The sequence below is a fragment of the Ambystoma mexicanum genome, chromosome 9 (genome assembly GCF_040938575.1).
Source record: "Ambystoma mexicanum isolate Mex_15411 chromosome 9, UKY_AmexF1_1, whole genome shotgun sequence".
NCBI classification, from domain to species: Eukaryota; Metazoa; Chordata; class Amphibia; order Caudata; family Ambystomatidae; genus Ambystoma; species Ambystoma mexicanum.
This window is the reverse complement of record NC_090931.1, coordinates 123,961,539-123,986,728: the sequence shown is the minus strand read 5'-3', so window position 1 is coordinate 123,986,728 and position 25,190 is coordinate 123,961,539. Positions and strand designations below refer to the sequence as shown.

General features: G+C 43.3%; 1 protein-coding gene across 2 annotated transcripts in view; it reads right to left on the bottom strand.

Moving 5' to 3' along the window:
- Positions 1 to 25,190, bottom strand: part of LOC138487721 (6-pyruvoyl tetrahydrobiopterin synthase-like) — a 577,714-nt gene that overhangs the window by 482,179 nt on the left and 70,345 nt on the right. The window contains exon 1 of one of the 2 annotated variants that reach the window (XM_069614269.1): positions 7,745 to 7,996. The exons of the other annotated variant lie outside the window; for it this stretch is intronic. The gene's annotated coding sequence lies outside the window, so the exon portion shown is untranslated. Of the gene's footprint in view, positions 1 to 7,744; positions 7,997 to 25,190 lie in introns of those variants that run through there. 2 annotated transcript variants of the gene reach the window in all.

Sequence of the window (25,190 nt, the reverse complement as noted above, 5' to 3'; positions counted from 1 at the left end):
AGAAAACACCAAGTGTCAGTATGAAGAAGATACAGAAGACTTCACTGTACTGAAATCAAAACTGAACAACGAGCAGCGTAGCATTTTCCAAGAAGTAACAAAACAAATTGAACATGGTGTGCAACATGAAAATAAAAACTGTACCTACCAAAACTACAAACCTACAATGCTATACGTCAGTGGACAGGCTGGTTCAGGCAAAACATTCTTAATCAAAATCATCAGCAAGTTCCTTCAACAAATGACAAACAACAAACTGTCAGCTGTTTTAACTGCCCCCACAGGGTTAGCTGCCTACAACATAGGCGGTGTCACTTTACACCGATTACTACTCCTTCCAGTAGAACACCAAAACAAATTAGATTATTACAAACTTTCTACAGAAGCCGCAATGGAACTATTCAGAGTTTTGAAACAAATGAAAATGCTACTAATAGATGTAGTGAGCATAGTCTCCAACCTAATGTTGGCTTTGATTCACCTCAGATTACAAGAGGTCCTCAAAACAGACTACGAAGAGCTCTTTGGAGGAAAATACATTATTGTTTTCAGAGATCTTCTTCAATTAACACCAGTGAAAGGTGAACCTATTTTTAAAACCTTAGGGCGCAAACTCTGCTGTAAAACTCTTGGCAGCATAGGAAATGTCAACCTTTGGCAACATTTCCAATACAAAGAATTAACAGAAAGAATGAGCCAGTCTGCAGACCTCACATATGCCAACATTTTTAAAAGTATTATAGTTGGTGGACTATGTTAAGAAGCACAAGAAATATTAAATACCGAGCACATCCATGCACTCTGTGACCATAACTCATGTGCTACTGATGTCATGGAACAATTAGCACACACAAATGTTAATTGTATGTCCTTGATGCCAACTCTTGCAAGCTGTTCCAAATTCAATGAAACAATGTTGAAAAAAGAAATACAACCAATAATTGAAATTTGCTCCACAGACAAACTGGACATACATAATATGACACTACCCATGTGTCAACAAGCTACAACAAGACTAAATACCTTAGAAAACTCTATCTCCTACAAAGCTGGTTTTGAGAAAATATTAAAATTATCTTTAAAATGTAGAGTAAAGCTTAAATGTAACCTTGACGTGGAGCAAGGACTACTTAATGGAGCACTTGGTACAGTTGTTGGCTTTCAAACATACCCACGTGAAAACAACATTAATTTTGTCAACATTCTCTTTGACAAACTATCAGAAGTTAAAAGGATAGGACGCTCAACAGCCCATGTACGCAGAGAACAATTTTCTCTAACTCTAGCATATGCAGTCACCATTCACAAATCACAAGGTCTTACCCTAGATAAAGCATTGATAGATATTGGGAGCACAATCTTTAAAGAAGGTGTGAGCTATGTAGCACTATCACGCTTACGAACACTTGACAGACTATTTTTAATCAACGTTGATGCAAGTAAAGTAAATGCTGATATTCCCGCATTCTAGAATACAATAGACTACGTTCACTGTACACCCCCCATCTAAAAGCCTATCCTGTTCCACAACAAGCTAAATTTTGTAAAAGAAAACTACTTCAAACTGACACAATACAGGATCTAACTGCAATTCCTCCAAAGAAAGTAAAAGAAGCTACTACTTCACCAATTACCACAACCAAAGAAGAATCTACTGCTCAAAGTAACTCAAGTACGTATTCAAAGAAGCAACACACACTCCTAACAAATGACTTGGACACAAAACTGTCAGGTCCATTCAAATTTTAAAATATAATTGGTGTAAATTGCTACGCAAATGTAGCAATAAATATTTCATTCCAATTGCCACCAATTATTGACAACATTTACCTACACAATACAGACCAATTGTGTTTGCAAATGTTAGTCCTTCCTAGAAATACAACCAACAATCCTGACAACACCCACAGTGTTCATGGAATAAAACAAGAATTGGACTTCTGTGCTGGAATGGTCAAATTCACTATAAACTCACAAGAAGATCCACAAGAATTTCTAATGTACTTACTACAAGTACTGGAAAACAAATACATACCTATACATGAAATCTCCTGGATTTCATACATGTGGAAACATACATGCTCTCTCTGCAGCCATGTGGCACAGGAACAAATCCCTAATGAACACTTTGTGTATGTATCCATACCTAACTGTGAATCCATTCCATTTCAGCAACTTGTACAAATGCAAACCATGGCAGATTATGTACAACTTGCAGATCAGATAATCGCTCCACCTTACAAATATAGACATAGTAAATACGTAATAGTAATGCTTTTACGTTACAATGCAGATGGTACCAAAAACAACTGCAAGCTGACTGGATTCACACATGGTCAGGTTTCACTTGGTAAGAAAACATTCACAACAATAGGTATAATCTACTACGCAGGACCCACAACCAATGCAGGTCACTACACTGCATATATAAAAATGAAATGTGGATGGATTGAATGTAATGATACTACCATTACTCTAAAACAAAGATTACCAGCAAATCTGCTAAACACTTATTTAATATTCTTAAAACCAAAATGTAATAAGTAATCTGTGCATAAACATTAACAAAACTTCAATTACACAACTACAAACAGTTAGAATACGCCAACAGGTATGTTTGTTGTTTGTTTGTTTTATTATTTATAATGTGCAAACATACCCTAGAGTACCAGGGTGCAGCAGTTACATGTATATGCGAAGCTTGGTTACAACAGTGTAATTACTTACATACAGGTATTAAATACAGGGTATATACAGTATAAATCCTATTACAGACGGATAGTACAACAGCAAAAAATAAATGATGCATACAGCTTGCTTACATCAGCATTATATACATGTGTGGGTGATAGTAGGGTGAGTGTGTGCAAATGTACAATTGGGTGGAGGGCCGGTACTCCTCACAGTGAAATCTAGCTGCTTATTGCATTTAGTGATCATTCGCTTTCAGCCACAGGATGGCGAAGGTCCTGAAGTTTTGGTAGGGGAGGTCAGTTCTCAATGTGGGAGGTAGGGAGTTCCATAGTTTGGCTGCTTTGACTGGGAAGCTGTTGCCACCGATTGTGGAACGATTGATATTGGGGATAGATAGGCAGTCTTTGTAGGCTGTACTAGAAGGTCTCAGGGAGGTCTGTCTGTGGAATCTGTCGACCAAGTAGATGGGCGCAGCGTTGTTAAGAGATTTGTGAGTAAGCAACAACGTTTTTAAGAGAATTTTGTCATTGATTGGGAGCCAGTTGTTTTGTCGGCTACTCTCAGAGATGTGGTCTCTTCTAGAGATGCCTAATGCCGCTCTAAGGGTATTATTTTGTGGAGATTGATTTTTCTAGTAGTGGCTTTGGTGGACCCCAGATAGATGGCGTTGTAGTAATCCAGGTGAGATAAGATAAGGGCTCTGGCCAAGGTCGTGCAACCAGTATCTGAGAGAAATAGATTAGCTGTGCAGATCAATTTGCACGTGTAGGCTGTGGAGGATGCTAAAGAATTAACCTGTTTGGTAAATGAGAGGTTTGAGTCTAGGTAAAAGCCCAAAGTCCTACTTTGATGCTGTTGCCATCGATTATGAAAGAGGAATAGTCAGGTCCTAGTTTTTTTAGGCTAGAGGTGGTGCCCAGGATGATGAGTTTGGTTTTATCATCATTCAGGCATAGTCCATGTGTGGCCATCCATGGCTGGATGATGATGTACACTCTATTCACCAAGGCCAAATCCGTTTCATAATCACCAGAAAGCGGGCGGAGGATCTGGGTGTCATCTGCATAGTTAGTGTAGGTGATACTGAGATGATCCAGATCATCAAAAGGGGGCTTGGTAAAAATGTTGTACAATGTGGCCGAGACACAAGAACCCTGAGGCACGCCACCAGTGATTGGTATGGAGTCAGCAGCTGCTGTGGGCGAAAAGACCCTCATGGTTCTACCATTTAGGAAGGATCTAATCCAGGTAATCGCTTCATCAGAAAAGTGAGCTGCTGTGTTAAGGTGGTTGCATAGGATAGTATGGTCGACCAGGTCGAATGCACCCGAGAGGTCTAGGAGGAAGAGTAGAGCGGCTTTGCCGTTGTCTCTAAGTTCATCAACTTGGGTTTTAAGGTCAATGAGTGTTTTCTCGGTTCCGTGTTGGGGACGGAAGCCTGATTGTCTGGCTCCTAATAGCCGGTGTACTTCCAGGTGTTTCTGGATTTGTACATAAGCAACTTTATCCAGGATTTTTAGGAGAAAAGGTACTGTCGTGATTGGCCTATGGATGGTCAGCGTGGATGGGTCGAGAGTGGGTTTGTTTGAGAGTGCAAATACCCAAGATTGTTTGAGATTGGTGGGGATGGTACCGGTGGAGAAGGATGCGTTGAAAAGCTTTGTAATGAAGGGGGAGAGGTCTCGGGCAGAATCCTGGATAAGCTGCGCAGGGCACAGATCGCCCTGACAGTTAGACGGTTTCAGTGACAAAATGATTCTTTCCACTTCAAGAATGGAGATTTTGGTGAAGTTGAATCGGGTGGATTCATTAGCTGTAATACTCTCAGTTATTTGAGATGGGGGAGCGTCGTTTAAGGAGGCTCTTTTAATGGAAATTTTATTTTGTAATGTGGTAATTTTGTTGGCTAATGCATTTTGGATCTCTGAGCACCATTTTTTATCTTTAATGCAAGTGTCGGGTGGTGCTATGGGGGTCTCTATTTCTTTGAGGATAGAGAATAATTCCTTCATATTGGATTTAGCTTGGGATATGCGTGTGTCGAAGGAGATTTGTTTTGCTAGACATATTTCTCTTTTATAGAGGGCTGAAAGTTTAGTGAGATGGTTGGCTGCTGAGGGTAGTTTTTTCCAGGCGGCCTCGCAGTTTCTTTTTTGCTGCCTTAGGTTTTTTTAGGAACGGCATAAACCATTTATTCAAATTAGTTTTAGGCTTACTTAGTCTAGGTTTGAGGGGGGCAATCAAGTCCAAGGAGGTGACATCATTTTATTATATTCTTCGACCAAGGTCTCAGGATCCGTGTTGTCTGGGAGCGATTTGAGGGTAGGGAGTAAGGTCGGGATACGTCTATCCACAGTAATACTATTTTTATTTCTGGTTAGCATGGGTGGAGCCCTGATGGCTGGTGGCGGTGGGGGTCTATTAGTAGAAAGCATGAATGACACAAGGTCGTGGTCAGTCCAAGCTAGTGGTGAGGTAGAGAGGATGTTGGCTTGACAGTTGTAGTCTGCCACCCAGTCAAGTATTCTACATTTATCATGGGTAGGTGCATTGCTTCTTTGGGTGAAGCCTATTTCTGAGAGGGTGTTGAGTGTGGGGAGGGCGAGCTGGTCTGAAGGGTCATTAAAACCCATATTGAGGTCATGAAGTATAAGTACTTGTGTGGAGCTTTTGAGGTTGCTGGACAAAATGGTGTTAATGTCTTCCTCGAATGTTCCGGGGGACACGGGGGGAGGTAGATTTGGTGGATATTAAGGGTTTGGGCATTGGTGAGTGGAACTTTAACAGAAAGCAGTTCTCATGAGAGGACATTAATAGTAGTGGCTAATCTCATGGAGAGGCTGCATTTGTAGATAACAGCGATACCTCCTCCTCTAGATTTTAATCTGCCTTGTCTCAATATGGAGTAGCCACCTGGGACTGCAAGCATAAGCATAGGGCCTGCTGCCGGGTTTAGCCATGTCTCTGTGATGGCGAGGAAGTCAAAGTCCTCTCTTAGGATCAGGTCAGAAATTTCTGTAGCGTGTGCTACTAGAGATCTGGAATTGATTAGAGCTCCCTTGATCTGAGGATTCAAGGTGGTTGTGGTAGTAAAATGGTGGACTTGTGTCGTTTTAGGTTTGCTATACTTGACTGGATTATTTAAAGGCATAGGGTCAGAATTGCGAGTTGGGTTCGAGTTTAAGTTGGTTTGGCCGGGCCGGGTTGACATTGTCCTTAGTCCTGTTTTAGTAGGAATGGAACTGATGGGAGGCTCATAAATTTTGGCTAATCTAGCTCTAAGTCGTAGGTTCCTAGCTGTAGTTGGTCAAGGATTGCTTAGTAATGGTCTGGTGGTTGTAGTCTTGTAAAGGTTAGAGGTATGTGTTAGGGTGGGTAGGTGCTTATTATAATGACTATGATGTAGGCAGTCTGGCTGGAGGCTAGGGGGAGCATGCTAGATAGTGGTGGCAGAAAACTTTCTTGGAATTTTGAGAATAGTGGTAGTTGGCACAATCAATCAATAGGTAGGTGCGCTATCAATGCGGGCAAAGCCACCAAAGATCAGGTTAAGGCAAGCAGCTCATTCAGTGTCCTTGAGAGCGCTGGCCTCGTACTAAAGAATGGTTTCCAGACAAAAGGTAAGAAATGCAATCAGAGCAGAGCATAGGCATTTGCAAGGCCAGTTAGGACATGCAAGCATGGAGAGGCGCTATCCTTGTGCTAACTATGCAATGCGAGCAATTAGTGCAACAGCTCAATACGGGCACAGGCAGTTGCAATGCCATTTAGGGCAGCAAACATGGAGGGATGTTGGCCTCATGCTCAAATAGATTCACAAGCAATTAATGCAGCAGAACAATACAGTCACAGGCAGTTGCAGAGCCAGTAGGGTGGCAAACATACACAATCAATCAATATATAGGCAAGCAATCAATGCGGGCATGAGCCGCCAAAGATCAGGTTCAAATCATTCAATGTCCATGAAAACGCTAGCCTCGTGTTAAATGTTTTCCAGACAAAAGGTAAGACATGCAATCCGTGTAGGGCATAGGCAGTTGCAGGGCCAGTTAAGCAAGCAAACATGGATAGGTGCTGGCCTCATTCAAGATGTGCAATGAAATAGACGTATAGACATTCGGTACAAATACAAGTCATCAAAGATCAGATTAGGGCAGGGAGACATTGGCAGGCGCTGGCCTCATGCAAGAGCGTTAAACTGGCAAGGTAATGCAGGCACAGGCAATTGCAAGGCCATTGCAAGGCCATTAGGGCAGGCAAACATTGAAGTACATTAGCGCAGACATAGTGGGGTTTATGGTTAAAGGCAGAACAGATTGCCAAGAAGATAAGTTCATTAAAATTGCAGGGCAAGTTGCGACTTTGAGAATGTTCAAATGTTCAGCCGCGGGCCACATGTAGTGAGCGGTAGTGTTTGAGGCTTTCTAACGTCGCAGTGGAGGAGGAGCAGTGGGTCGGGCGATGGCTGAGACCTGGTCTCAGGCTCCGTTTTGCAAAGGTTTTACAGCTATGGTGGACAGGTAAGGTGATAGATCCTGGGAGCTCGAATGTATTGATGCATATGCGGGCGCAAACATCTAGCAGCTGATAGTGAGGAGGCTGATGCCAGGAGAGGGACGCAAGGGCGCGCAGTGAATTTCGTAATGGGGAGAAGAGGGCAAGTATAATGATCAGCAGGTAACTTGCAAAGGGCTTCTAGGGGTCTCACCTCAGTTAAGGCGAATCTTATACGCTGATGTAACGGAGCACTCGAGCATGTCCAAGCTCGGTCAGGCTCAGTCAGGAGGAGCCTTTTTCGGTTGCTTCAGAGAAGTTTGTTTACAGACACAAAAAGTGGTGGCGGCCATCTTTGAACAACAAAAACCTCGTGTTTTTGCTAACTCGAACTTAGGTGCAGTGAATTTCGTTTCCTAGGCCAGGGGTGACAAGGGGTTAGGAATAGGTGCAGAGGCAGCAGAAGTTAACAGCCTTAATCATGGAATTAAAGTGATGATTTTCAAATTAGTGTTGGGGCAGTGCTTAATGCCAAAGGAAGAGCCTCCAGGATTACCTTTAGTCAGCCAGAGCTTGAGGCTGTATGAGGCTGCTCCAGCAGCTGGGTGGGAGAGGGAGCTCCTGCTCCAACCTCTGAAGGAAGAATGGGCATCCAGGCTCATTCAGGAGGAGCCTTTTTCGGTTGCCTTTGTCGGGGGCCGGCTTATGCCTGCCGGTGCTCCAAAACAGGCTAAGAGGCCAGGGGCAGCCAATCACAGGGCAGTTTAGCTTCAGATGACTTCAACTGGTATCTAACTGCCCCAAAAATCTGCAACAACCCAATAGATAGATGAATAACTTGAAAGTATAAATAAAATCTATAACCAGTTAGAATACGCCAACAGGTATCTAACTACCTCAAAAAATCAGCAACAAGCCAACATATAGAAGATTACCATAAAACTATAAGTAAACAATTAGAATACACAAACAAGTATCAAATTGCCCCAAAAATCTGCAATAAGCCAACAGATAGAAGATTAGCAAGAAACAACAAATAAACACTGCAAACAAAGAAAGAAATCTTTTGTACCATAACAAAAAAAAGTTTTTTTTTAATCCACTATGGATTTTTTTTCCCACAGATCCAATGATTTAATAAACAAACGAGAAACTGAGCAAACTGCGCAGTACACTTGTTTGAAATATAGTACTTCTAAAGTACTAAATATGAGGGCCAACATAATGCAGAAATGTATATAATGCAATGCAATAACACTTTATGAACTACCTACACTAACATATGATCTTTTCTTTTATCACAGAGATTGAAAAAGAATATCTGCTCCAGTTACCCAAGTCATGAAAAAAATATATCCAATCACAAAAAGTCAAATATTAAGTATACAATAATTCAACTCACAAATACTGCTGCATAACACAACCATTCAAGCAAACATCTAACCATACCACACAATCCAAAATGTTTACTTCCATGGATATGTTATACTGCAGTGCGTGTTACCAAACTCTACAATCTTAATTGCATGACTTAGCCAAAGCTTCACATACAAACTCTACAAATCAAACAGTACACAAACGTTTGATTTGTGGATTATTGATGGATGTTTGATTCTATGGGTGTGTTATACTGTGGTGGTTGTGGCCAGGGCCTAGAGTCTTAGGTGCATGACCAAAGGCCTACAGCCATGCACAAAAAGACTCAACCACTGCAGCATAACACACCAATAGAATCAAACATTTTAACTGTGGTATATGGGCTACTTATAGGGGATATTAATTACAATCAATTCTCTACTAACAACCCAAAACAAACATCATACTAAAGTAAAATAGCTAGTGCATTTATTATGTCCGCGGACAGCCGTGAAGACCGCAGACATGGCAATCACATCAGGGGCACCTGCCACCTAAACAAATACAGCATTTGACCCATCTCTTACACCCCCACCCTCCCCAAGCACTCTTACACACCAACACACTCCCCGAAATTGTATTTTCCCCATACAACGCCATGCTGTCCGTGGATCCAAAATGGCGGGCGCATCAAAACAATGTGACGCACCTCACGCTTCACCCCAGCCAATCAGCAAACACGTCGCATGTCCGCGGACATGACGCAAGCCGGTTAGCCAATCGGTGTCCTGTCCGTGGAACGAACAGGGAAATGTGTTCGCGGAGCGGACATAGATATCACAAATTTTTTTAGACCTACTTTTTGGTCATTTTAAAAAAGAAAATACTGGACGGATTTCCACCAAATTTACAAAAGCACGCTTTCCGGTTCAAGCTGCTGCTCCTGCCGCAAATTTGGTGCAAACCCGTCCAGCGGTTTGAGCTGTAGGCATGAGCAACGTTTTTTCCCCATTAACTCTATGAGGAAAAAATTCATTTTGGGACCCCCCTATAACTTTGCCCCCACTGGAACAAACCTCACTAAACTTTTCAGAGTGGCCCATATACATTTTTTGCAAAGTTTGGTGAGGATTCGCCCAGGGAGAGCGAAGCTGTAAGCCACCCAAAAAGTGGTTTTCCTATGGGATTAGCAATTTAACCATAACTACATGGCTGCTACTTCAGGCCATGTAATATATTACATGGCCACGTTAGTGGCCATGTAGTTATGGTTAAATTGCTGTTTCCATAGTAAGAGCACTTTTTGGGCGGCTTATAACTTCGCTCCCCCTGGACGAATCCACACCAAACCTTGCAAAAAGAGTATATGGCTCACTCTGAATATTTTTGCAAAGTTTGGTGAGGTTTGGTCCAGGGGGGCACAGTTATAGGGGGGGTCTCAAAAACATTTTTTTTTCCCATAGACTGAATGGGAAAAAAACTTTGCTCACGCCTACAGCCCAAACCGCTGGACGGATTTTCACCAAATTTAGACCAGGTGCAGTGGCTTGGTCCCGGAAGCTTGCTTTTGCAAATTTGGTGAAAATCCGTCCAGTAGTTTTTTTAAAATGACCAAAAAGTAGGTCATAAAAAATGTGTGATATCTGTGTTCGGTCCGCGGATAAACTTCCCTGTTCGCTCTGCGGACAGTGTCCTGATTGGCCAATTGGCTTGCGTGATGTCTGCGGACATGCAACGTGTTCGCTGATTGGACGGCGTGGAGCATGAAGCGTGTCAGATTTTCAGTAGCGCCCGCCATCTTGGATTCGCGGACGTCCGCGGACAGCGCGGTGAAACTTGATTTAAAATTTGTATTTAGTAGAGTGTGTTGGTGTGTAAGAGTGTTTGGGGAGGGTGGGAGAGTATGAGATAGGTTAAATGTTGTGTTTTATTATGTGGTAGACGCTCTTGTTGTGTTCGATTTGTCTGCGGACAACACGGCTGTTCTGAAATGTTCAAAATAAACTAAATGGGGGGGTGTTCTGAGGACGCAATATGTGTCTGTTTTGTTCGCAAGCAAGCTGAAACTGTTCTAAGAACACTCGCAGTGTCCTAAAATGTTTGTAAATAAACAAAATGGGGGTGTCCTGAGGACACTGTCCGTATTGTTCTCTGGTAAGTTGAATATGTTCTGAGAACACTTGTGGTGTCCTGAAATGTTCGTAAATAAACAAAATGGCGGTGTTCTGAGGACGCTGTCCGTATCGTTCGTTGTCAAGTTTAAAGTGTTCTAAGAACAATCGTGGTGTCGTGAAATGTTCATAGGGGTGTCCTGAAGACGCTGTCCCTATTGTTCTCTGGCAAGTTGAATGTGTTCTAAGAACACTCGTGGTGTCCTGAAATGTTTGTAAATAAACAAAATGGGGGTGTCCTGAGGACGCTGTCCGTATTGTTCGTTGGGAAGTTGAATGTGTTCTAAGAACACTCGTGGTGTCCTGAAATGTTCATAAATAAACAAAATGAGGGTGTCCTGAGGACAATGTCCGTATTGTTCTCTGGCAAGTTGAATGTGTTCTAAGAACACTCGTGGTGTCCTGAAATGTTCATAAATAAACAAAATGGGGGTGCCCTGAGGACGCTGTCCGTATTGTTCGATGGGAAGTTGAATGTGTTCTAAGAACACTGGTGGTGTCCTGAAATGTTTGCAAATAAACAAAATGGGGGTGTCCTGAGGACGCTGTCCGTATTGTTCTCTGGCAAGTTGAATGTGTTCTAAGAACACTCGTGGTGTCCTGAAATGTACGTAAATAACCAAAATGGGGGTGTCCTGAGGACAGTGTCTGTATTGTTTCGATGGCAAGTTGAATGTGTTCTAAGAACACTTGCGGTGTCCTGAAATGTTCACAAATAAACAAAATGGGGGTGTCCTGAGGACGCTGTCCGTATTGTTCTCTGGCAAGTTGAATGTGTTCTAAGAACACTCGTGGTGTCCTGAAATGTACGTAAATAACCAAAATGGGGGTGTCCTGAGGACACTGTCCGTATTGTTTCGATGGCAAGTTGAATGTGTTCTAAGAAAACTCGTGGTGTCCTGAAATGTACGTAAATAACCAAAATGGGGGTGTCCTGATGACGCTGTCCGTATTGTTCGTTGTCAAGTTGAAAGTGTTCTAAGAACACTCGCGGTGTCCTTAAATGTTCGTAGGGGGTGTCCTGAAGACGCTGTCCATATTGTTCGCTGGCAAGTTGAATGTGTTCTAAGAACAATCGCAGTGTCCTGAAATGTTCGCAAATAAACAAATGGGGGTGTCCTGGGGACGCTGTCCGCATTGTTCTCTGGCAAGTTGAATGTGTTCTAAGAACACTCATAATGTCCGCGGACATTAAAAGTTTCCATAGGCCATAGTTGAAATGTTTGACTCTATGGGTGTGATATGCTGCGGTGGTTGTGGCCAGGGCATAGAGTGTTGGGTGCATGTCATGCACCCAACACTCTATGCCCTGGCCACAACCACCGCAGCATATCACAGTTATAGTTGCTTATAACTTTGGGTCAAAAACAAATTTATAAGGATCAAAGTCATAAGATATTATTGGTGTGATATGCTGCAATGGTTGTGGCTATGGCATAGAGTGTATAATATACCTACTGTTTGGTTTAGTTACTGGAGTACATGTATTTCTTGTTAATTTATGTGATAAAAGAAAATAGCATGTTAGTATTAGTATTTTGTAATGACTTATTACATTATATAATCAACATTTTTTTTTTTACCCTCATATTTAGTAGATTACAAACCAGAGTACTGTGAAATTTGCTCAGTTTCTGTGTTCGTTGCTAAAATCATTGGGTCTGTGGGAGAAAAAAAAATCCATGTTGGATTAAAAAAAAACTTTTTCTGTTATGCTACAGTTTTTTTGTTTGTTTGTTTTCAGTGTTCACTTGTTGTTTCTGGCTAATGATTTATACATTGGCTTGTTGCAGTTTTTTGGAGCAGTAACATATTATTTATTTGTTTGGATATTGTAACATTTTGGAGCAGTTAGATACCAGTAGGCGTATTCTAACTGTCTATTTTTTGACATATTTTAGTGGTATTGATTTATCTGTTTGGATATTGTTACATTTTGGGACAGTTAGATACCAATTGGCGTATTCTAACTGTCTATTTTTTGCTCTAATTTAGTGGTATTCATTTATCTGATTAGTTGTTGTACAATCTTTGGGCAGTTAGATAGCTTTTGGAATATTCTAACAGTTTATATTTTTTTACTACAAGTTTACTTAAGGTTTAAGTACAGTTTAGTTACCAAATTTTGGTTTTAAGAACATTAAATAAGCGTTTGTAAGATTTGCGGGTAATCTCTGCTTTAGAGTAATGGTACTATCATTACATTCAAACCATCCACATTTCTTTTTTATATATGCAGTGTAGTGCCCTGAATTGGTTATGGCTCCTACGTAGTAGATTATACCTATTGTTGTGAAGGTTTTCTTACCAAGTGATATTTGATCATGTGTGAATCCAGTCAGCTTGCAGTTGTTTTTGGTACCATCTGCATTGTAACGTAGAAGCATTAGTATTACGTATTTACTATGTGTTTGTATTACTTATGTGGAGCGATTATCCGGATTGCAGGTAGTACATAATCTACCATGGTTTGCATTTTGTTCAAGTTGCTGAAATGGAATGGATTCACAATTAGGTATTGATATATATATATGAAGCGTTCATTGGGGATTTCTTCTTATGTCACATTGTTGCAGAGAGTGCATGTATGTTTCCACATGTATGAAATCTGGAAGATTTCATTTATAGGTATGTTTTTATTTTCCAGTACTTGTAGTAAGTACATTAGAAATTCTTGTGGATCTTCCTGTGAGTTTATAGTGAATTTAACCATTCCAGCACAGTAGTCCAATTGTTGTCTCATTCCATAAATACTATATGTGTTATCAGGATTGTCTGTTGCATTTCTGTGAAGTACTAACATTTGCAAACACAATTGGTCTGTACTGTGTAAGTAAATGTTGTCAACAATTGGTGGCAATTGAAATAGAATATTCATTGCTACATTTGCGTAGCAACTTACTCCAACTATATTTGAGAGTTTAAATGGACCAGGTAGTTCTGTATCTGATTGATTTTTTTTTAGTTTGTCTTCCTTCTTTGATGAAGTACCTAGTTTACTTTGCCTAATGGGTTCTTTTATGTTTGTGGTACTTGATGAAGTTTTAGTTTATTTTACTCTCTTTGGAGGATTTTTAACCTTTATTTATTTTAGCAATCACAAAAGTGATCCAATACTTTGGGACCACACACTTCTTACGAAGGTCAATAAAAGCAAAAAGGTCCCATGACCTGTGAAACAGTTCCTCTCTGAAATGTGGCCCCAAGCCCCACCAAGACATTAATCTCCGCCCCCACCCTTTTATGGGCAGAAGATTCGTGCACCCTACTCCTAAGGATAGCAGTCCACATATACTATGAGGACCACTCCAGAAGAAAAGATATTCTGAGGCCACACATTAATTGGTATATGAATAATCACCAGTCCCTCACATATCCTAACAGACCTGGCCCAATATGTGTAGCACTGTTATCTACACTTCCACATGACCCTGGTGGGGAATATATTCGGAGTCTGAGCAACAAAGTGGGGGACTGTAACTCTCGTCATCTGTGTGATGCCTGTGGCCGGGGGGTGGACCAGACGGTCTTTTGGGACATCTCATGCCTTTGGGTTGACATTTTTGCATCTGGCCTTCACACTCAGCTGCCATGCTTCTGCAGTCTGGAGGTAGCGTGGTAGATGCTTTCATACAGGAATGATCAGGGGATCTTGTACCCATTTTGCCCTGCACAATGACCTGATCGGTGTTCCTGTATGCCAATAGGTGCCAGGCAGACCTGTTTCTGGCTCCTCCCACTTAGCCAGATTTTGTGTGGCTGCCATGTCTGTTTGATCTCCTGGTGGACCTGCAAAGGCTCTTGGATTCCTAACCAGGACTGCTGTTAAACCCTCCTGGCGCCAACAATGAGCTCCTCCTTGCGGACCTCCTTTGTATGGCAGTGTGGAGAATTATTTCATGTGTTCCTGCTATGTCAGAGCCTTTCAGTGAACGTTGCAGAACTCTCATGTTACCCTTGCTCCGCGGGGACCTGAAGGTGCTATGCCTAGGGAAAGTGGGTTACCTGGTGCCTGACCCTGGGCCTGGTCACCACTGTAGTGTCTCCAGTGCACCTCTCCAAAGTCCTTGATTACTTATGTGACAGATATTAGCTAATTGTACAATTAATTGATTATGTTCAACACTGTTAGGCAGAATTATATGCAGTACCCTTTGGGAACACCACACACAATTAGGACTACAAGTGGCATCACAAATTCACCTTTGGTACAAGCCTGTACTACATAGTAAAAGTGGTAGCAATGGCTGAGCAGCCAGACATCTCAAGACCAAGTGAGCAGTACACAAAGGACAACAATTACTATGATTCAGACAAACACTGACTCAAGGTTTCTGAGTAAAAGAATATACATTCATTTACACATCAGTTGTATAACATTTCACTAAAGTAAAACAGTTCATAAATCAGACTCTTAATACACCACACCACTCCCTATAGTTTCCAGACAAGTTAAGCACACCAAATGAAGTGGGAGCAAAATGGCACTCTAGTAATTTAAAAGGGAGGGAAAGACAAAGTTCGGTAGAAATTGAGCAGCACCAACAGGTAAGTAAGCAGGACAATCTAGAAAGAGGAGCTACAGTGATGGAATCAAATCAAATAGGCTTAGGGCCAAAGTCAATAGGACAAAAGTCTTTTGCTCAAGATCACACAGTTCAGGGTAGCTTGCGGTTAAGTCTTTGCCAAGAGTTCCGGACCAAGTTGGTCAGCAGAAAGGTTAGTTTAAAGCGTAGGGAAGGACATCCCCTCAGAGTGGAGAAAGATTTCACACACTTTTACTGCAGCTGAACGAAACGAACAACCAGATTTGCACAGTACCATTCAATGGAGAAGAAGCTGTAGCTGAGGCAGACGTTCCTGGTAGTTCCTGCAGGCTCACGGTTCCTGAAGCATCTGTCGGACTGACACGAAGTAGGAAGACTGGAGGGTCCTGCACTACCCAGGGATGAAACCAGCAGCAGAGCAAAGCAACGAACAAAAGGTGCACTCCTTAAAACCCAATCAGGGTCCGACCTTCCTGGCTATCCAACCCACTGTAGCTCTGTACAGCGAATTCGACCAGAGGAGGGAGTCCTGGATTGCAGTTTGGGCAAACTGGTTGGTACCACCAGCTCAGGGGAAGAAGATTCCTGGAGGATCTTCTCTGTCATTGGAGTTCGAGGATTCGGACCTGCAGCAGGGCTTCACTGCGTGGTCAGTCGTGGTAGGGGTCCTCTTCCGTCAGCTCCTCATCGGTTCTTTCGTTCCAGTGGTGACTCTGCCTTTCCAGACCCAGAGACCTGTTTTTTTATGCAGTTTTCCCCCATTCACACATCCTGGCTATCAATCACACAGCAGGGTGGCTGTCCCGTCGGGACAGCCAATCATGTCAGAGTGCGACATGGGTCTCCAAGGAGACCCTGTCCAGGGAGTCCTAAACCCATCCCTCACATCCTGTCGCCCCCAGACATACAGGCACCCAAGGAGGGCTTCTGCGTATAAGCCCGCGTAAAGACGGTGAACAAAGGAATCATACCCGGTTTGGCGCGCAGAGTAAAACACAAGAAAGACTTTTACAAAAAGAAATGGTGAATAAACCCAGACGGAACCGTTATAAAACATATATGGTCTAGCGGGTTTAAGTTCGGGACTACCAAGATAGCCTAAAACAATACTAAGGTTATTTAAGATAACCGCGGTACAAAAAATAGGGTAGTTACCACTGCCACCAGCCAAGTCTTGATGAAAAGGGAGCGAAACAATGCTCCAAGAGAAATGGATAGAAAGGGATAAGTATTAACCCTTTCCAGTACTCCATGTAAAATGGTTTGTACTGGGTCTGTGGTTTTACAGAGGCTAATAAAGTTAATGGCAACTTTATGGGTTCTGGAAGACAGTAGTCAGTCTGAGAAAAATGGAGTCTGAGTTGGGAAGTCTAAAAGACAACCCTGTGTTACTGCACTGAAGGTGCTGTGTAACACACAGTAAAAAGATGATGCCTGTGGAGTAGGTGAGGCTCCACAGTCTATGAACACAAACATGTTAAACACACACAGCAAAATACATGTAAGAGTGGGAAAAAGGCTCACACTCTTACCAGGTGAAAAAAATAAATCCTATAAATCCAGCAAAGCTGCTGAGGGACTCAATAGGTGAAGGAAATTAGCCATTCCTGAGAATTCTCCCTAACAAATGCTCTCTACTGCCCACCCACCAGTAGGGGAAAGGGTGTTCTGCACCTGCTGCACTGCTGTGCCACCTTTTTAAAGTTTTCAGCCCCCAACACCTTCAATTTGTGAACTATTGCCACTTGTGGGATTTGAACAGTTCTTGTCATTGTTTCAGGGTTTGCCGCCCAGTAGGGAAACTCACCCTAAGTCACTCTCCAGTCAAGCTGGGGATGCATCTCTGCCTTGTCTCCTTCTAGCTGCTCTCTGGCATGAGGACTTTGGAAGTGCCGGGCCTTGTTTTTATCTGACTTGCTGCACTTCCATGTTACATAACACACAAAGTGCATATCCTCATCTATTTTTCCCTACAGGAAAACAAACAACCCTTTCCCCACTCTCTCCCTTGCCAGGTGGGTTCAGAAGGCGACAATTGATGGCAGGAAACAACATTTGTTTCTTGGTGCCCACGCAGTCCACGATGTGCTTTCCTCGAAAACCCTATATGCAGTGGGTATAGGCTCTTTTCTATTTGTATGTTTTTATTTCATGAGAATTACAGGGAAAACAATGCATTTTTGTTACAGAAAAGCTTGCACACCTTTTTAACATTGATTTAAATATCAGAGGACATATCGGAGATATCGGAGGACCAGTGTAGAGCATGATAAAGGAAGAGGATAGTGGAGGAAGTGCTAAGTTTTAGGATGAATGGGTAAGGGATGAGTCCCCTGTGCTTGTCGTAGAGAGGTAGCGGAAGAGGAGAATAGGGAGATTTTGTGGCATAGAATGCTATGGTTCTTCAGAAGGAGGAGAGCTAGGAGGTTAGATTCAAAGCACATAGACTGGGAGAAGTGCGCAGAGGGCGATGAAGAGCATTCCAAAGTTAGGCGTGTGAGGAGAGCAAGAGAGCAGAAACAAGCGGGAGCGCAAGGTCGCAAGGAAGTGAGCCGAGGATGAACGTAGTGAGCAAGAGTGAGAGCAGGGAGTGAGATGGGCGTATGGGTTGGGAGGGGCAAATCCATGCATAGTTTTGAAGATGATGAGAATGGATTTATAGTTTGCCTTCTGGCTCATAGATAACCAGCCTGATGAGGATGTCCTGAGAACAGCAACTGGTTTAGTGCCACTTTCTGCCAATTCTACCTTACGCCTGTAGAACACACTGCAAATAATGTCGATGTCCAGTCTCGCCATTAAGTTATGATTTTCCTCTGAACATTTTGACTGTAAAATCAAGATTTTATTAAAAACACAGCAGCACAAGTTATTTCACTCTTTGTCCCTCCCTTTATATACTATTCAGGTTGCATGTCTTCACCATTGCGCGGCTATGCCATGTTACCTTGATTTGCCTGGTATGCTCTGCTTGCTTGCCCTGTCTTACTGATTCTTTCCTGACCCTCCTGCAGCTGATTGCTGTTGTCCTTTCCCTGCTGACAGTTTAATGCTGCCACTTTCCTGTGTGTCCCTGTCTGGCTTCTCCAGCTTTCTGGATCCGAGCAAAGAGGTCGAGACCAGGGTGGAAATTATCTGTATTGCCTGACTTTCTTTATTACATCCCCTAACCACTATTGTTAACTCACTGCAGAGGAGTTCTATGAATAAAGTGTATGTAAATAAAATGAGCCTCATTGTATTTAATACAATATTGATTTTCCGTTCATATGTTCATAGGAAAATCCCCTCTTGCTGTTTGAAAGTGAATATGTATGGAAAGATTCTACTCCGCAATGTGGCTGAGTTAATTAGAGGCAACATCCATAATCTTGTTACATTCTGATATTTAATAGAGAGCTTCATTGTATGTGTCACAGCGTCACTAATGTCCAATTAATCGTCTGCGTGTAGTTAGGATCAGAGCTAATCTCTGGTCTCTGGGAATCTGCTTTTTCTTATCTACATGCACAATTTGCAGATTGGAGGTGTTATTTTTCAGTTTTTTGTTGGTGCATGCAACGTTGTATTCCACTTGTGCACTGACAATGTTAATTGGCCATTGATTATAACTTGCTAGCCCAGTGACTGTTCTATACCGCTGTACTTGCTTACTCCTCCCTCTGCCTCCTCTCTTCCCACTCATGGCACTTTCTATTTCTCCCATCTATTCGAACTGTTTCTCTATCAACTATCCTTCCCGTTCTCACTATGTCTGGTAAGAAGAAGCTTAAAAAGGATATCTTGACCTCCAACCCTGGTCTCCCTATCACTATACCAGCGCCTCTTCCAGACAGACCCTCACCGACATCCTCTTTGTTGTTCCATCGCCAGATCTATGGAACTCCCCATATGATCTCTGCACTCTGTCCTGTCTCCTCCTCTCCCATTAATGGTGGCACTCTCTTAGAAGTCCTCATGGCTTCTTTCGACTCCTCCAGAGTCATCCTTAATGTTTACCTAAATGGCACTGTCATGGTCCAAGGTCCTCAGGTCAATCTCCTCCTCTTTGATAGGCAGTTCCCTCACCTCATCAATTTCCTTTCATTTCCGGCTTTCCCCTCCTCTCATTCCTTGGCTGCCTTGCCCACTCTTCCCTCCTCCTCTGCCCCTCTTCAGGCTACCTCCACAACTCTGCAGAGCGTACCTCTGATCTGTACCCCTCCCCGGAAGGTCTTTAGGCCAGCAACCTTCTTCATATTGCCACTCTCAACTCTCGCTCTGCTGTCAAACACTCCTCTGACATCTGCCACCACCTTGAGGAACTGGACCTTGATGTCCTCGGTTTTACGGAGACATGGTTCACAGCCAGTTCTGTCACAAGCTTTGACACTCTCATCCTTGATGGCTACAAGAGCCTCTCCGCACCCAGATGCTCCCGGTCTGGTGGGGGTGTAGCCCTGATCTTCCCTGAGTGGATTCCTGCCTCTATCATCCCCATTCAGACATACTCGTCTTTCGAATGCCTTCACTGGAGGCTCTCCCTCTCTCTCCTGGACACTCGCTCACTGTTGCGACTCTCTACAGGCCCCCTGGTCAAATGAATTTTTGTCTCTTCTTCCCAGGGGGGAGCCACCCTTTTTGAGGCTAGGGAGGTGAGCCTGTTAAGCAAAACCATCCCTAGAGATAAGGGAAAGCAGGACCTCACTGGGAGTGACTCCACTCTAGAGGACAATTCCTACAAGGAACTCCCAATGAAGAATATTCTGTCAACATATATGAAAATAGAAGAGACTGATGTTGCTTCTGTTTTGCATCCAATAAATACTGACACTGCTTTTATTTCATTGCTCAAAGTAATACTCGCATTCCCTTGAACTCAGCAACTGATGAAAAGCAACGCGCCCCTTTGAAGTAAAGCAACAAAAATATTGGGACATGGAACCTTAAATGTAGGAGAGAGAATCCTATGCAGAGTCAAGGCTCTGACATACAGAGTTCCTGGAGGGGCAGAGCTGTGATACACTGCAGTGCCAGCTGAAGCGCAGGGAGACGTGGATGGAAGACAGAGATGCAAGTAAGAGATGAGGACGGAAGAACCGTCTTACCTGGTGGCGTGGCCGTGCTGCAGATGTGGTGAGTCTGGGACACATGAAACTATGCCAGGCCAGGGCAGAACAGAGGAACACCTTTTCCCCGTGAAACGAGAGGGCCACAGAGACTGCCAAATCAGGCAGAAGCAGTGAAGCAAGAGATAGGGACGGAACGACTGCCTCACCTGGTGGTGTGACCACGTTGTATCTGTGGTGAGGGTGGGACCCGGTAAACTATGCCGAGGCCAGGATGGAACGTAGGAAGGAATCCTCCACTTGGACCCACAGAGACTGCCGAATCGAGCAGAAGAAGAGAAGCAGACACTTATGTGCTAGCAACAGTTGGAGAAATGCAAATGGCAACATCCCTGCTAGAACACCATCCAGCTGGAGCACACCAAAGGCATAGAAGGTACCGTACCAGGGTTGCCAAGCTGGAGGGAGGCGGTCAGAAACAAACAGAGAAAGAAACTGACATGTAGTATTATGGGAGCTCTAGAAACCTGAGTATTGAATGTTGGTAAGAGCAAGAAGCACATATATAACCACAGAGGTTAAGGAAACTTGAAAGCCATGGGGGCCTGGGGAGCCCTCAAGAAACAAGTGGCATTGGTACAAACCCAAGGAGAAGGGAACCTGAAGGGTTTGATCCATGTGTGCCAGATATACAACGAGTAGAGATAAAGTTGTCAAGGTGGTGGAAAAAGAGTAAGAAAGATGTTATATAGTTTATCGTGCATGCCATTACACTGAACCCCAGACAGCCTGGAATGTTGCTGCTTGGCTTTTACATTGTTCCCCTGACAGTCTGGAATGTTGCTACTTTGCTTTTACATTTTTCCCCTGACAGCCTGGAATGTTGCTGCTTGGCTTTTACATTGCTCCCCTGACAGTCTGGAATGTTGTTGCTTGAAGGCAGGGTGAAAGCTCTAGAGTGTGGAACGAATGGGCCAGTGAGAGAGAGACTGAAGGGGAAGGAGCAGTTTACAGCTGGCGTATGCTCTTTTACTTTTCATCAATAAAGTTAACAGCAATTACCTTTCAAATAGAGTGGTATACAGTTTTATTTCACTGGCGACGAGCTGTCTGGTGTTCCGACTGCAAACTGATCCTTCCCCTCCATTCTGTTTCTCTCACTGGCCACTCACTGCACACTCTAGAGCTTTCGCCCTGCCACCAAGCAGCAACATTCCAGGCTATCAGAGGAATAGTGTTACGGCACATATGCTAAGCTACATAACACACCTCCCTTCCTTGCGTGGTGAAATGCCACATGTATGACTGGGAGGGTGGGGAGAGGGTAGAAAATGATGGGACAAGAAAAAAGGAAGACATACAAAGTAAGTGTGATATCAAAACTATAAGTTGCTGGCAGGTATTGTCAAAGGTTTACCATGAACATAATCCACCTTGACCACCCTCCTCTTGTTCCACACATCAGCAGCATTCAACTGGACTGTATTCCTCAAAGGAGGATTTCGAGATGGATCACGAGGCTTCAGATTTTACATTTGAACATGTTTGTGGCAGTAAAAACATGGTTGCTGATGCTCTCTCTAGGAACCGGGTTAGTGACAAGATTTGGTGTGAGGTCATGATGGAGGATGATGTCAGAGATATTTTTGTGGTAGATGACAGTTTGCAGGAAAGTCATTGGGCTTCAGCGTATCTAGAGGACGAGGAGTACCAAATTGTCAAAAGGCTGATCAAAGACAGGTGGAGGGGTGAGAATCACTCGTTAGACACCAATCTTGATGTCTACCAGAGAGTGAAGGAGGAGTTGAGTCTTGAAGGAGGGGTTGTGAAATAACAAAGGCAAGCAGATGGTAGTAGACCATGTACATATTTTATTTGTAAGTTTGTGATAAGAAAGACCCTCTTCTCGGGCGAGGCCCAGCAAGATAATGACAGTTAAACTGTCTTAGGTGTACACGTCACAACTACGGTGCACAGGGATGACATCTTTTTACGTCTCCATAGATTTGTTGTTAAATTTGCACAATCTAGCAAAATCCCCCATGTTGTCACAACGTCTACATTTCACTCTTATCGCTGGGCCCTTCCTTGTCATTCATGGCATGTTTCTCAAACCCACACCTGCTGCATTGTCCCTTGCGGTTATCATGTACATATGCATTATTCCCGCCAGACAAAATTGGTCCACTCCCTCCATAATGACCTCTACCCATTTTGGTGTGTTTTTTCACTAAACGTACATTAGATTAATCACTGCCACTCGCAATTTCTTCCACTTTTTCTATTATGGCCTGTAAACTCTCCTTGTTATTCTTGGAATTCACTTCCTTTAGGCACATGTTAGTTAATTCCATGCCTTTGGCTATTGCCAATGCATCCAGTAAAGAAGGATTCTTTGCCTGCCAGTCTTTCTTGAATTTTCGGGTTAGACGTATGCATTATAAGTTGGTCTCTGATATACTCATCTTCATTTCCCGTAAATTCGCATGATGGCAATACAACTCTCAGATCAGCTACAAATTAATCCACAGCCTCCCCCACTCCCTGTCTTCTTGAGAAGAACTTAAACCGCTAAGGCTATATTTATCTGTTTGCCAAACTGTACCTGTAATTTTTTCATTGCCATGGCATACAAACCTCTCCATCTCCCCCACCACACTCAGCTGCACCATCATCCACAAGATCTGGCAATTTTTTGATAATGCGTACTGCTTCTGCCCCCAGACAACACATTAATGTAAAACACTTCATCTCATTCAAGTATATTTCTCCACCCAATGACACAATATAAAATGTAAACACATGTCTCCAATTTCCCATGGAATTAAAGGTTCCCGGGTGTTTCAAAACATTTGGGTGGTAGATCTAGAATGTCTGCCAACGTCCAGTCCTAAGTACGAGGATAGTCACAAAAAAGAAAATAAGTTCTCACTGATCACAAACACCAAATCCCAGCTATCTTCAGACAGTAGTTCCACCCACTGTCGCTTTCAGATGTTGCTGGGACAGTCAATATAGTACCAACATCTTCCTGTGCCATTCCTATTCCCAGCTATCTTCAGAAAGGGGTTCCTCCCACAGTCACTTCCAGATAGTGCTGGGAAAGTCCCTCACTCTGTGAAAAATCACCCTGGGATGACAATGCTAATCACTCAGGATATATTCCGCCAACTACTCCTTCGATTCCGATGTACTGCTATCCACTGAGTGAAACCATAAATGATGAAGGTCAAGTTCTTTGTATTCACCAGTTAATTTCCCCCAGACCTCATCATCCTTCCTGAGTGCTCCCCCAAATGCCCAGGAGTCAACATGAAGCTAATGAAAGAAAATGTATTATTTCAACCTCCACAGGGGGAGCTGTGGATATGGTATATGATAACTTCTGAATTTGAGTGTATTCTTTTTTCCCTCCACCATGGGAACTGAGTGAAGGAGATAGGATGCCGCCACCCACAATAATTGTGTGGAGACGTTGTGCTGGAACGCAGTACCCGCTGGGTCTTCCTCCTCCTCATCCCTCACTTTGTTGCCATTGAAATAACAAAGGTAAATGGATTATAGTAGACCTTAAATATATTGTATTTCTAAGTTTGTGATACGAAAGACACTCTTCTCAGCTGAGATATTGACAGTTAAACTGTCATAGGTGTACACGTCACAACTACAGTGCGCAGGGATGACTCGCGGGAGGAAGCCCAGTGCGAGTACCCTCGCGCACCACCGTATACAACAGGTTGTTTGTAGGGAACAGAGACTTTTGGTTCTGCGAGGAATGAGGGAGAACATTTTTGAATTAGGCCATAGATGCCACTAGGGGATTTGCAGGACAAAATCTATCATTAAGGTAGATTTCTGGTTGCCGACCATGGATGCCTTCATAGAGATGCGGGTCAAGGATTATGAAGCATGTCGGAGCTGTGACAAGGTGTTGGAAACACGAGTGCCACCCATGGTGGTTGCCCAGGTGTTTGTGTTGCCGTGGGGCACAATTGCAATTGATCTGTTGGGTCCTTTGGGTGTTGCTGGTTCCAGGGGCAGCTACAAAGTGGTGGTGATGGACCTGCTTTTGAAATGTCCCATGGTGGGGTCATCAGAGATGCCTCTACTAGGAATGTCATTATGTTTTTAGAAAATCTGTTTTGGAGGGAAGATTTGCCCGTGCAAATTTCTTGTGACAATGGACCACAGTTTACTTTGAGGGAGTTTCACGAATGGCTCCAGGAGAGTGGAGTGAAGCACAGGAGGACCGCTTTATACCACACTAAGTAATGGGTGTATGAAATGCTTTAATTGCATCCTCATGGGTGGGGTCCAGTTGTCGGTATAAAACAGGATTTGCTTGTGAGCGTGTTCCAATTCAGGGTGACATCTCACCCAACCATGGTGGTTTCTCCGTTCAAAGTCTTGAGGGGCTGCAAGCTGAACACACCACTGACCTCAGGTTGGCTGGACCGCTCTAGGATGGTTGATAAGAATGACAGGAGTCTTGGTGAGAAGGTGAAGGAGTGTGGTTTAGCCTTCAAAGTGCAATATGACGTCAAGCATGGGTGAAAATTGATAGAGATGATGAGAGGTGGCGAAGTCAGGGTCAAACTGCCCAGAAAAAGGGGGAAATGTGTATCAAAATATTCAGTCCTCAAGACGGTTGAGTGGGAATGTGGTCCGGTTGAATGGTGGTGGTGTGTGGTACAAGAGGAGGGGGGTCAAGGTGGATTATATACTCAGGCAGTTACTTATAGTTTTGATATCACACTTGCTTTGTATGTCTTCATTTTTCCTTGTCACATCCTTTTCTCCCCACTCCCCACCCTTCCCGTCATCCCTAAGTTATTTCACCACCCAAGGAATGGAGGTGTGTTATATAGATTAACATGTAT